The sequence below is a fragment of the Gadus chalcogrammus genome, chromosome 2 (assembly GCF_026213295.1).
Source record: "Gadus chalcogrammus isolate NIFS_2021 chromosome 2, NIFS_Gcha_1.0, whole genome shotgun sequence".
Taxonomy (NCBI): Eukaryota; Metazoa; Chordata; class Actinopteri; order Gadiformes; family Gadidae; genus Gadus; species Gadus chalcogrammus.
Genome location: NC_079413.1, coordinates 9,882,036 through 9,894,589, shown reverse-complemented (window position 1 = coordinate 9,894,589; position 12,554 = coordinate 9,882,036). Strand labels below are relative to the sequence as shown.

At 43.2% G+C, this 12,554-nt stretch overlaps 1 long non-coding RNA gene across 1 annotated transcript; it reads left to right on the top strand.

The window, feature by feature from the left end:
• The first annotated feature begins 2,698 nt into the window (after positions 1–2,698).
• LOC130375746 (uncharacterized) lies at positions 2,699–4,292 on the top strand. The gene is made up of 2 exons (XR_008893908.1): positions 2,699–3,540; positions 3,637–4,292. It is a non-coding gene; the product is annotated as an uncharacterized LOC130375746 (long non-coding RNA).
• The last annotated feature ends 8,262 nt before the right edge of the window (positions 4,293–12,554 follow it).

Here is a 12,554-nt window from a genome sequence, read left to right as displayed (position 1 = left end):
CTCCCTCAAGCCTAGAGAGACATCAGTGTTGAACCACCAACTGAAAGAGGGTATTTGCCATTAGTATGAGTGACAACATTTCATGGCTATTAATTTAGTTCATTATATTTAGCCGATTTGAATAGACTTTTCTAGCAGGTGAGGCTGTCAAAGAACTGAATATGGAGCAACTACAAAAAGTAAATTTGCAGCATGACCAAATTAAACAAAAAGTATAGGAACTGTTCTAGCAGATATGTTTTAGAAATCTCTTTTGATAGGCAGGGAATAATTGTCTTTGTCACCCTGTAGTCATGCCATCAAATCTGTTGGGCAAAGTACCGCTACTAGTTTAATCCAGTAGACTCACCAGTCAAGTCCCCCTAGTTAGAAAATGGAAGAAACCCAGTTAGTCCTGTTAATTATTCTGTTGTTACAAATGAAGACTAATACTTTCCACATATTGCGATCCAAGTTACTGGCTGCAGTCTTGGATTTTATAGTTCTATATGAATAGATTCAATTTACTAAACTATTAATCATGCTTCAGAAGAATTAACCTTTCTTGGATGGCGGATCTACCACAAGCCCCCATTGCCACAACCTCCAGATGGCTTACGACCTACGGCAACTCCTCGACTACTGCAAGCCAACAAATTGGCTCTTGCACACCAGACACGCATTTTGCTTTATTTTAGGTTTTCAAGCATCTTAAAATACCCAAATCATCGCTCCAATACACAAGTCAGCTAATGGCCTACAAGGAAATGCTGAAGCTAGTATTAGTGATGGCGATAGAAATGGACAAGCTTGCGTGTACAAATATGCAACTAGAATTGCAAGGTTCACAGCCCAGTTGCATAAGTGGTCACAACCGTTGGATTGTAAGCAACGGTAAAAAAAAAAGAAAAAAAAAATCCCACAAACTAGTCAACATGGTCAATTGAAAGCCTGTACAAAAAGACCCTGGAATAGTCAAATGCAGCTTTACTGCGGATGAATTAAGCCAAATTGCAGAAAACATCCAATGGTAAACAGTATACAAATGCAATCAAGGTTGCACTCACACTAGGCCATCTGGCTGTGACCGACGCAACTGTGGCCTGGCCATGGTAGGCTCTTGTACATACGCCATCACGTCGCTAACATCCAAACAATTCTACCAAACCTTAACCAACTAGTGAAAAATGGAACAAAACTTTAGCACACACCCAGTGACTAATCACCTTGTCCAGGGGTGTTCCAACGTGGTTTACCAGAGGGCCTTGTGGACTTAAAGTAAGCCACACATTTGACAGAGACAGCACGGAAAGACATTAAACTAAGCTAATCTACAGGTTACTAGTGCTAGTGCAATTACATGAGCATTTTGCACAATATATTTTTACTCCAATGCTACGTAAAGCAGGCTTTTTCAGAAACCCGTAGCCTACTACATTGAAGGGCAACTGTAACAAATCCTGACCAAGACCGAAAGATGGCTCTGGAAGCCACTACGGCCCACGCAGCAGATTACTGCGTGGACCGTGGTGGCTTCCAGATCAACCCTTCGGTGGACCATTCATACACATGTACTCCGAGGATGTTTTGAAGTCACTGGAGTCCCATGGCACTAGATTCCTTTGAAGACTAAGTTAGTATGGGGGGGCCCAAAGGGGGGCCCCCCATAGATCTTGTCAGTCATCTAACACCTGTTAAGAAAAACACACACACATCACAAGATACAAATCAGCAAAGCTAGGTTAACAAACAGCGGCGACATGCATGTCAAGGTGCAAAGAGCAGGGATACTGATGGCTTGTGTCTGAGGAGACAGCCCAAAAATGTCAACATTTAATAAAGGAAAATAACTTTTACTCACTGCGGTGGTCTGTTTCTGTTAAACAGAGCTTGACTGCTAGATATACCTACAAAACGTTCTATCAACTTGGGAGGACAAATAACACAACTGCATTCAAGTTCTGAGAAAACACACAAGGTTTATTTTGTGCAGGTGCATCAGCTTATATAGGCAGTCACATGACACACACACCTGAAATGAATCATCAAGAATTGGGAGCACAACCAGTTGGCAAGTCATCAATTAACACCCCCACTTGATCACACATTATTGACAAGCATAAATCATAAAACAAAACAAAACAAAAACAAACAAAATGATCTCACAAAATGGTATTTGATATCAATATGCTTACATCGCTGTCTGCTTACTGGATTCTTGGCTAATGCAATTGTACCTTGGTTATCTTCAAAAATCGTAGGTACATTACAGACAGTCATCAAGATGTTCAAGCAGTTGAGATAAGTAAAGACACTCTTGTGTGGTGGCGGCCAACGCCATATACTCTGCCTCACAAGTTGACAGTGCTACAGTTGGCTGCTTCTTAGTCTTCCAGGAAATCAGAGGACCATTTTCACTCAGACTAACACAATAACCAGTTGTACTGCGTCGGTCAGTTGCATCACCTGCCCAATCTGCATCACTGTAAGCAAACAACCTTAGCCCATCACATTTTCTGTAACATAACATTTTGTCATTTGTGCCCTTCAAATATTTCAGTACATGTTTAAAAGTTGTCCACTGCTCTTCTGTCGGCTCACTGAAATGCTGTGACAGTTTGCTTACAACAAAACTCAGATCAGGTCTGGTGCATGAGGTTCGGTAGATAAGGCTACCCACTGCCTCTCTGTACTTTCTGGGGTAACCTAGCTTATCATCATCAGTGTAATACAGTTTTAGCTCACAAGGTGTCGACCTGGGTTTACAATCCTGCATATCGAACCTGTCAAGTAGCTTGTCAACATAACTCTGCTGTGACATGGTCACACATCCATTACACTGGTTAAAAGTGATACCAAGAAAATTCTTCAGTCTGCCCAAATCTTTCATCTGGAACTTAACAGTAAACTTCTCTTTAACTGCTTTTAAAGCTCTCTCATCACTGGCTGCAATAACCAGGTCATCAACCCAGATCAGTATGATCACCTTGTCATGTTCGGTTTCTCTAACATAAACACAATAATCGGCTGGGTTCTGTACAAACATGTTTTCACATAGATAGTCATGCAACATTTTGTTCCAGTTTCGACCTGATTGTTTAAGCCCATATAGTGACTTCTCTAGTCTACACACCAACTTCTCACTTGTCTGTGATTTTACATCATAACCCTCTGGCTGTTCCATGTAAATCTCACAATCAATTGGTGCATGTAGGTAGGCAGTTTTAACATCCATCTGATGTAGGATCAGATCCTCTTGGGCAGCTTTCTGCATCAAAACTCTCACACTAGTTAGGTCAGCAGTAGGAGAAAACGTTTCTCCATAGTCTACACCCATCTGTTGACTGTATCCCTTGGCTACATAGCGGGCCTTGTACTTGTCAGATCCATCAACATTGGTTTTGACAGTGTACACCCATCTACCCCCCACTGCTTTCTTGCCCACAGGTAAGGTGGTCAGAGTAAATGTTATGTTATCCCTCAGTGCCTTCATCTCCTCATCCATTGCATCTACCCACTCTCTTGAGTTGGATAAAGTCACAGCATCTCTGAACGTCTGAGGTACATTACAAACCATCCTGTAGCAATAAACAATGTTGATCTGAACCTGATCACTATCTATCCCATAGAAGTCTGGCCTCCTCCTCTCTCTAGCAGGGTATCTCCGTGGAGACTGGGATTCTGGCTTGACCTCACCTGTCTGTAGGCCTATCTGGCTTGGACCTGGCCTAGCCTCTGGGATGTCGTTCTGCTCGGGTTTGTCGGGGTCAGGTCTGGTTGTGCTAGACTGCACACCACTGTCATCGTCTGACATGCCATCAGTCTGCGGTCCCTCAACACAGGACATGAACCTCACCAGTCTGTGCTTCATCACCTTCCTGCTGTCAGGGTAGTAGACCATATAGGCTGGACTGTTCTTATCATAACCAACAAAGATGCCTTTGTCAGACCTTGACTCTAGCTTCTTCCTGTCCTGCCTATAGGCGTAACACACATTACCAAACTTCTGCATCCTGGAGACATTAGGTCTCCTTCCTGTCAGCATAAAGTAAGGTGTCTCTCTGGTGCGGTTGTTAAAACATCTATTCCTCACCACTGCTGCTGTCTGGACCGCATACGGCCATAGCTCCTTGGCTAACTGGCTCTCCAAGAGCATACATCTAGCCATGACAAAAAGGGTTCTCCAGTTACGCTCTGCGGTGCCATTCTGGTGTGGTGAGTATGGTGCTGATGTTTCATGTCTGATTCTATTTCTACGCAGTAGGGCTTGGTAACCCTGCCCTGTGAACTCAGTACCATTGTCAGACCTGATACACTTCACTTTCCCATATGGGGCTGTGTCGGCTAGAAACCTCTCTGTGGCTTCTACAGTGTCACTCTTGTGCTTTAGACAGTACACAAACACTGCACCTGAATAGTCATCAGTAAAGGAAACTACATACCTATACCCTTCCTTGGACTCTGGGTCAATGGGGCCTGCCAAGTCAGTTTGAACCAGCTCTAAGGCTGATTTGGCCCTCACATCAGGCTGCCTGTTCCTGCTCTGAGTGAACTTGCCCTGAGTACACACTTCACATGTCATGGATTTGGACGCTTTACCCCTGATTGACATTCCATTCACAACATTCTCTAACTTCATGACATCATCAAAATTACAGTGCCCGAAAATCTCGTGCCACGTCTGAATATCATAACAGCTCATACATTTATCATCAGAGTCATTGTTTACTGGCACAGTAGGCAAATAAAACAGTCTGTTATGCTCATGAATGAAGAAGCTCGTACCGTCTCTGTACTGCAATACATCCTCTCCTTCCTTGAAGACCACCGTTGCCCCATTCGAAGTTGCAGCTCTCATGGAGAAGATGTCTTGGGGATACGAGGGGATGTACAGCGCCTGCTTCAGTGTGGCACTGCGGCAGCGCCCCCTGCTGTCGACCAGACACACCTCGACATCTCCTCTGCGCTCCGCGACCCCCATGCAGCTTGTGCCATCGGCCAGCTCCACGCAGTGAGTCTCGGACTGGAATCGTTCATCGAAGCTCTTGAACTTTGCCAAGTCAGTGATGATATGCGATGTCGCACCGGTGTCCACCATCAGGCCCTTTCTGGTGACACAGCTTCCTGGCTCGCTGGTCACAAGCTTGAACGCGAAGGTGCTGTCATCCGTCTCATCGGACACTCCGCGAGCGTTGTCCTGCTGCCGCTGTCGCCATCCTCCTCGCCGTGCGGCATTCTCGCCCTGGCTGTACCACTGTTGACCACGCTGACAGTCTCTTACCTTGTGACCTCTCTGGCCACAACGGAAACACACAATGTCCCCGCTCTCGGTTCTGCGCGCACTTGCACCTGATGGGGCAGCCCTACTTGGATGCGCACGGGCCCCCATGACATTGTCGTCAGCCGCAGCTGTGTGCATACTTTCAGTGCTCTCATAACTGCGCAACTTAGTCTTGAACTCGGCAAAAGAGAGAGTCTCATCACTTTGAGTGATAAAAATGGAAAAAGGCTTAAATGATTCTGGCAGCCCCTTCAAAATCATTGCAACCAATAATCCATCGCTTAAAACCTCTCCAGCATTACGCAGTGCTGTGATTGAAGTCTCGGCGCGTATGACATAATCAGTCACACTCTCAGAACTCATCATTTGCAAGGAAGTCAGTTCTGTATACAGGCATACAATGCGGGGCTTACCCTTGCCTGCATAATAGTCGCGTAAAATCCTGAGAGCTGCACGTCCGTCATCCGCTGCCTCTCGCATGACCAGAGACAAACTTTTGTCATCAAGGAATTGGATCAATTCCGCGTACGCTTCCGCGTTCTTCGCCGCATCCTCGGCCAGTGCGTTTTCTTCCGCGCCACCGGCTGGTTGATTCAAAATTGTGTCCTTCAATTTCTGCAACCGCATATGGCCCAAAAACTTAGTCTCCCACAGTTCATAGTTCTTTTCGTCTCCGTCAAACACAAGACGAGACCAACGTGAACTTGTACGTTCGCTCATGGTCCTGGCACTCCAATCCGAGAGACACGTATTCAAACTCACTCACAAACAAATGTCTCTCGGTGCCTACTCACGCCGGATATCTGTGCACAAACGTCAAACACTCCTGGGCCCATAACCTGTTAAACAGAGCTTGAATGCTAGATATACCTACAAAACGTTATATCAACTTGGGAGGACAAATAACACAACTGCATTCAAGTTCTGAGAAAACACACAAGGTTTATTTTGTGCAGGTGCATCAGCTTATATCGTCACATGACACACACACCTGAAATGAATCATCAAGAATTGGGAGCACAACCAGTTGGCAAGTCATCGATTAACAGTTTCGAAGTGCCATGCTGGTAGCAATATTTGTCTGGGCTGTTCAATCAAATGCCCACAAAAACAAACACGCAACAACGCATACTTTCAGTTTGTATAAAGTGACAATAGTGATCTGCAATCTAGATCGATAACTTTCAACCCTCACTAAACTCAACCTCGATTGACACAGGCCGATGCGAAAAGTAAAACAAACCCATTGTGTTCACCTTTAATAAAGGGGTGCGTGACAGGTGATCTCAATTAAGAGCTAATCAGAAAGAACACACTGATCTGCCATGAGTGAGACGTTCAAATCGAGGACGAGGATTTAACGGAATTGTTACCATTCAAATTCAAATTTCTTTATTATTGGATAGGGTACGATATCAATGATTTGGGCTTTGAGTAGGCCTATATTTCTAAAATATATTTCTTAAATTTTTTCACCCCTTCGCCTTTTGAATATGAAATCTATAATCTCAGCCTCTCTATAATTTGCCCAACACATATTTTAGTGTTCAAATAAAATCCCATCCTTATTTTGCCATTAATATTGAATCTTTACTGTCTTTCAACACAATCATCTAATAATTATTCATAACGCTCTTCCATCTCCTTTGCTGCATTAAGACGAGGCTCGGGTCAGAGCAAAGATCGGGATCCACACATGATAAGGGATAAAGTTATTTATTAGAATAAAGTAAGTATAATGAAATCTGTAAAGGGATTAGTGTGGCGTATGGAAGATTAGAAAATGTGCGATTATATGGTTTGGACAGAAAACCAGTACCAAAATCACAAGGACCGACCGAGCCAGAACGGAGGAAACTTACCCAGACAGACAAAACAAATACTGGGAACAACAAACCATCTTTACCATGTTGGAAATACCCAAACAAAATGCAACAAACCAAACCTGAACAGCAAACCAACATATGTGACCAACCAACTGAACTACTGACCAAACACACAATTCTTTCGACTAGCCTATGTATATGGGCAGTGGAAAGTGTGCTGTGGGGATGTTGAATAGTGTTAACATAAAACAAAACATGGAACCAATCCAAAGGTCCAAAACCTTAAGGAACCACCCTAAACAGAACCCAAGCCCACCTGCCTCTGTGGAAAGAGAGAGAGACTGGCTAAAGCCTGCGTGGCAGACCTGCACAGGTGCACCTCATCAGCTGACAAGCCTCTCAGCCCCGCCCACTGGCTACCTGTAGCAGGTAGGCAAACACAGAGGACCCAGCAGACGAAGGAGAGAGAGAGCAGTCACAGCTGTCACATCTGTTGCCTGAAGATTCTTTGTTTGTCTCCAACAAAACCTTCCAAACAGAAGAATCATTGGCTCATCCCAGAAGTGTCAAATTACTTGTGTGTGTCAAAACGGGCAGGGTGGTCGTGGACTCCTGAAAAATACTATGGTTGTTTTGTATGTAAGATAAAATGCCATTGTACATTTTAAAAAAAAAGGGAAGACTTTCACAATGCAGGATTTTGGGAATTCAGTGATGGAATCCCGATAACACCTGTTCCCTAATAAATGGGCTCAAGATTCTGAGTCTGCCTGGAAGAGGTGTGTGTGTGTGTATGTGTGTGTGTGTGTGTGTGTGTGTGGTTGCAACCCGGTATCACGCGATTGCGCGCTCCTGCGCACGAACGTTAATCTATTGAAGCGTGTTCCAGAGCACGATAGTCCGACTTTTTACACAGAACGAAATGTAAACCAATGCATTCTGAATGGGAGTGTTCTAAGACCATTATATCTGTACGGAGCTCCATAAGGGATTAGGGAGAACGCTCCCGGACAGAACCTTAGTTTGGAAGTCAGGCTTAGTGACACGACAAATAGCCTACTTCCAATTGAAATACACAATTTAGAAAATAGGCCTACGTGTCCCTGATCACGTTTTAATAGATTAAATAACGTGACAGTGTCACGTATTTCCGTGAGACCATACCCGTACTTCCATGAGTATACTTAAAGGAAGTATACTATCCGCACTATCTACTACGTTATTTTTTCAGATGTGAGTGCTGTTCCAAATCGAGTACTCCGTGGTGCACTAACCGGAAATTACGATCACGACTGCCGCTGTGGCTCCTCCCCCGCAATAAACATCCCGCTTTGAACGGTGAACTCTTTACGCCTAGCAGCTATAAAAACTATAAAAACTACAAAATGACTATTATTGCAGGCTATGTGGAAAATGCGCCGACTTTGGCTCAGCCTGGCTCCGCCTCTTCCGCTACGTAGCTAAGATGGCTGCCGTTGAGTACGGGGAGTGTCCTTCGATCCCAGGCCCCCAGGATAGGCGCATACTTCCGCAATCCACCAGTGCTCAGAGGCCAAGCCTGGTATTGCAGCTGTTTAAGATGGGAGTGGACGGGGGTCCGTCATTTCATGTGGCCCAGAAGTAGATATCGCCGTCCACTCCACCGTCCACTCCTGATCCCCACTCCACAAGTGGGGAACAGGATTGTGTCTCCGCAAAAAATGTCTGGATATCAATCAAAGGCTCATAATTATATTTCTACCCTGTTCTAAAAAAATGTAAGTTTTTTCTTTTCAAAACGCATCCTCAAGCGTTTTATTAGCAGTTTATGTTGGGTGGGCAGCTGAAAGGAGTCGTACTGAAACAAACGGCTCCTTGCTATGGACCTATTTTGAAGTGCACGGCTCCATTAACTTCCGAATTAAATTAAATTCCGAATTAACTTCCATTAACTCCATTAACTTCCAAAGTCTGAGATTTGTCCTTTTACTTAACATGAATGGCGTTGAACACGGATATTTAACACACATATCATTGAAATAGCTGCAACAGGCACGACGTATTGATTACCTGAATGATTATGGGAGACCTACGTAATTTTCATAATATTGTTAATTGTCTAATATTAACATTTCAGTTGCGTTGGTAGGTATTTCATTTTCATTTGCTAGATTGCATTTTTCGTAAATAGTTAGTTGGAAGGAATCTGTTTCTTAAGCAATAACATTTAACTGATTTTTTTAGGCCTACATACGTTTACTATGTTACTATGGTATTATATGGAGCAATCTTACATATTTATGAAGTTTCCAGATCAATAAAGTTCTATCTCTTTTTATTTGAACTGCCTGTATGTCCTCTTGATTATAGTATTACAGTGTGTACCTTGGTTATCAGCTAGAATGGTGTCAATGTGGTATTGGCATATATATTCCAGAATTTGAAAAAAGATATGGATATAGAGTGGGTGACTTTATCAGTATACTCAATCGAGATGGCCACAATAATAACCGCTCTTAGATGGGTTGTAGATACTAAGTTGGTGACAATGTGGTATTGGCATATATATTCCAGAATTTGAAAAAGGATATGGATATAGAGTGGGTGACTTTATCAGTATAATCAATCGAGATGGCCACAATAATAACCGCTCTTAGATGGGTTGTAGATACTAAGTCTTATAACAGATAATTCAATACGTGAAGATTTGGTGATAGAGGTAAAGCATCTTCTTTTAAATATTATAAGCCTTGGTTTAGTTATTCAGTTCTGTTGGATTCCAGCCCACCATGGAATATATGGCAATGAAATTGCTGATAAATTAGCTAAAAGATACTAACCTAATTAGAAGAATTTAACCTTCAGCAGGGATGAAGGTTAAAAGGATGAAGGATGAAGGTGCCCGCAGTTCCCGGGCCATGAATGGCCCGGGAACTGCGGGCACCGTGACAGTGGCCCGGGCAACGCGGGAACGACACTCCCGCGTCTCCCGCACCTCCCGCCGTGCCCCGTCAATTAATGAATGGCCCGGGAACCGCAGGCACGGTGACAGCGGCCCAGGCAACGCGGCCCGGGAACCACGGGCACCGCGGCCCTGGCAAGGCGGGCACCGCGAATACAGATCGCGCCCAGAGGCCTAATTAGGCCTATATATTTTGTATTTGAAATGCAACGGTCATTTCGAGGAGACTACGCTCAGGGCAGCTGTGACTGTACTACAGCAAGAGGAAGGAGGAAAACGGGCTGAAACGAAATTTGTTATTTTTTTCTTGCTATCGGCCATGTTTGATTGTGTTGTGTTGGTTATTGAACTGTTAACCAGCGAACTTGGGTTATTTATCAGCGTTACTACAGAGATCATGAAGATAGCTGATGTAACGGGAGTCCGGGCGTGTGCAGGACGCATGTGCAGGACATGCTGCCTGTATGACCACTGTTACACTGCGCATATACAGTAAAAAGTAGCTGAGACGGTTGAGGGGTTAGAAACCAATAAAGGAAAATAGGCTATTTATTTCAGGTAGCCTATTTTTTCAAACAAAAAATTTAAATCCATGAAATTTTAAAATCCCCCGCAAAAAAATGAAAAATGTAATCACGTTCCCAGCGCCCCCCTATATGTTACTTACAGAGTGTTTTTTCTAATCCTCACTAGTGCCGATGATAAACCTTTTATTTTTAGTAACGATTATGAGCCATTTCTTTCTCCTAAAATAGAAACCTGGATTAGAATCATAATTTTAAGACTGCATCAATTTAGTTTACATCAGTAAACAATCTGCTAGAGAGCAGTGTTCTGTTGTTTTCCTCATGCCTCTTCCTTTCTTGATCTCTCCAGTAGGTGCTTGATGCTTAGACAACGGACAAGTCTTCTTCCTCTGTCCTTTTCCCCTGCCTCTGTTCAGTATGTTCAGTGTTGTTAAATCATTTATCTTTTTTTTTATTAGTTACTGTTCTTATTGTGTTCTTGTTAGTGTGATGTTTGAATAAACTTGCCTGTTGCAATGTTGGTATAATGTTTGTATAATTACTGTTATACAACTGTTACTGATTCAATGTGACCCAGACCATGTTTCTCATTTAACAAACATGTGTAGCTTATAATGTGTTGCATGGCAGAGCAATTATATTCAATGGCTTAAAACAAACCCTGTAAAGATCAGTGAATGCATAGAAATCATTGGTGTAGATGGTTTTTCCTCTGTGCAAGGTCATTAGCCCAAGTCCTACAAAAAAATAACGACATAATATAAATGTAATAGCAGATGTTGAAGTTGTTAAATCGTTAACTAACCATTTGTATGGAACAATCGGTTAAGGTAAGTTAAGTGCTTGAGTCTCGACACTTTAGAGAATGTCTAGCGCGCAACTTGAATAAGCCATGTGCGATATTACCCGGTCTCCAGCGCAACTTTCCTTACCAGGTGAAGCCTCAGGTAGCCTAGGACCATTCATACAGGAGCAAGCAAGAACGTTACCTTTTTCTGTCCTTAGGGAAACGAAAAGACAGACAATCCGTTTCCAGTGTAAGTGCAGTTTATCATTGCACATTTACGAGGCATTTCTTTTTTAAACTATCTTTATTTTCGAAAAATAGACAATGACAGATTAAATGATATTGAGCGGGATATTAACTGTATTATTTAAGGTGGTCATACCGTACCTGCCATGTATATAACACATTGAACATTTAACACAGAAATGGAAGAAATTCCATTTATGCCCATGTACTTTCACCATACATACTATCTAAAAAATAAAAGGGCCTGCAGGAAAATATAAATACAGTAGGCCTACGCAAAATTGAGTCAACACGTTTCTGATTGCTCTTCAGCTTCAGATGCCGTCAAGAGGGGTCTCTGGTCGTAATCAGTCGCAAGTCCGTCCCTGACCAATCAGCATTCATTAGCAGAATGCTAGCGTGTATGGCCAACAAGGGTCCAAACTGTAAGAAATCGAAAGGACATAAGTACTCACTCATTTGACTTTTGAACCATAATCTGTATTGAACTTGCGGAATCTACAATAAAATTTGTGATATTTCAACGACAAGCAGGTGAAAGAGGCATAATTAGCCGTTTAGCCCCATAGACTCCCATTCAATCTGGACTCGCCCGCGATCACCCTCAGTGGATGTCTCATGGAACTACAACCAAAATCGGTACAATGGGGCGTATAGGGAGTGCCCAGGCTCTTCGTAGATGGGCTCTGGTTTAAGTAATTTCACGTAAGAGCTTCCGAACCTCCGAGCTGTTTTGAAGGCGGCATATGCTCGCAGGCTGTGTCGCATTGTGATGACGCCATTTCCAAAGAGTATTAATATCATTGAGAGAAGGATCTTCGTGTCCCGGGGCCTCTACGAATGGTCAAATCTGCTAACCTTTTATGCCTCCTTTCCTTAACCTTTGTGGAAAACGTGATCGGGTCAAGGAGAGATGAAAATATGCTTCCTTTCGAACATAGGAAAAGACAGCACTGTTTAAAATGAA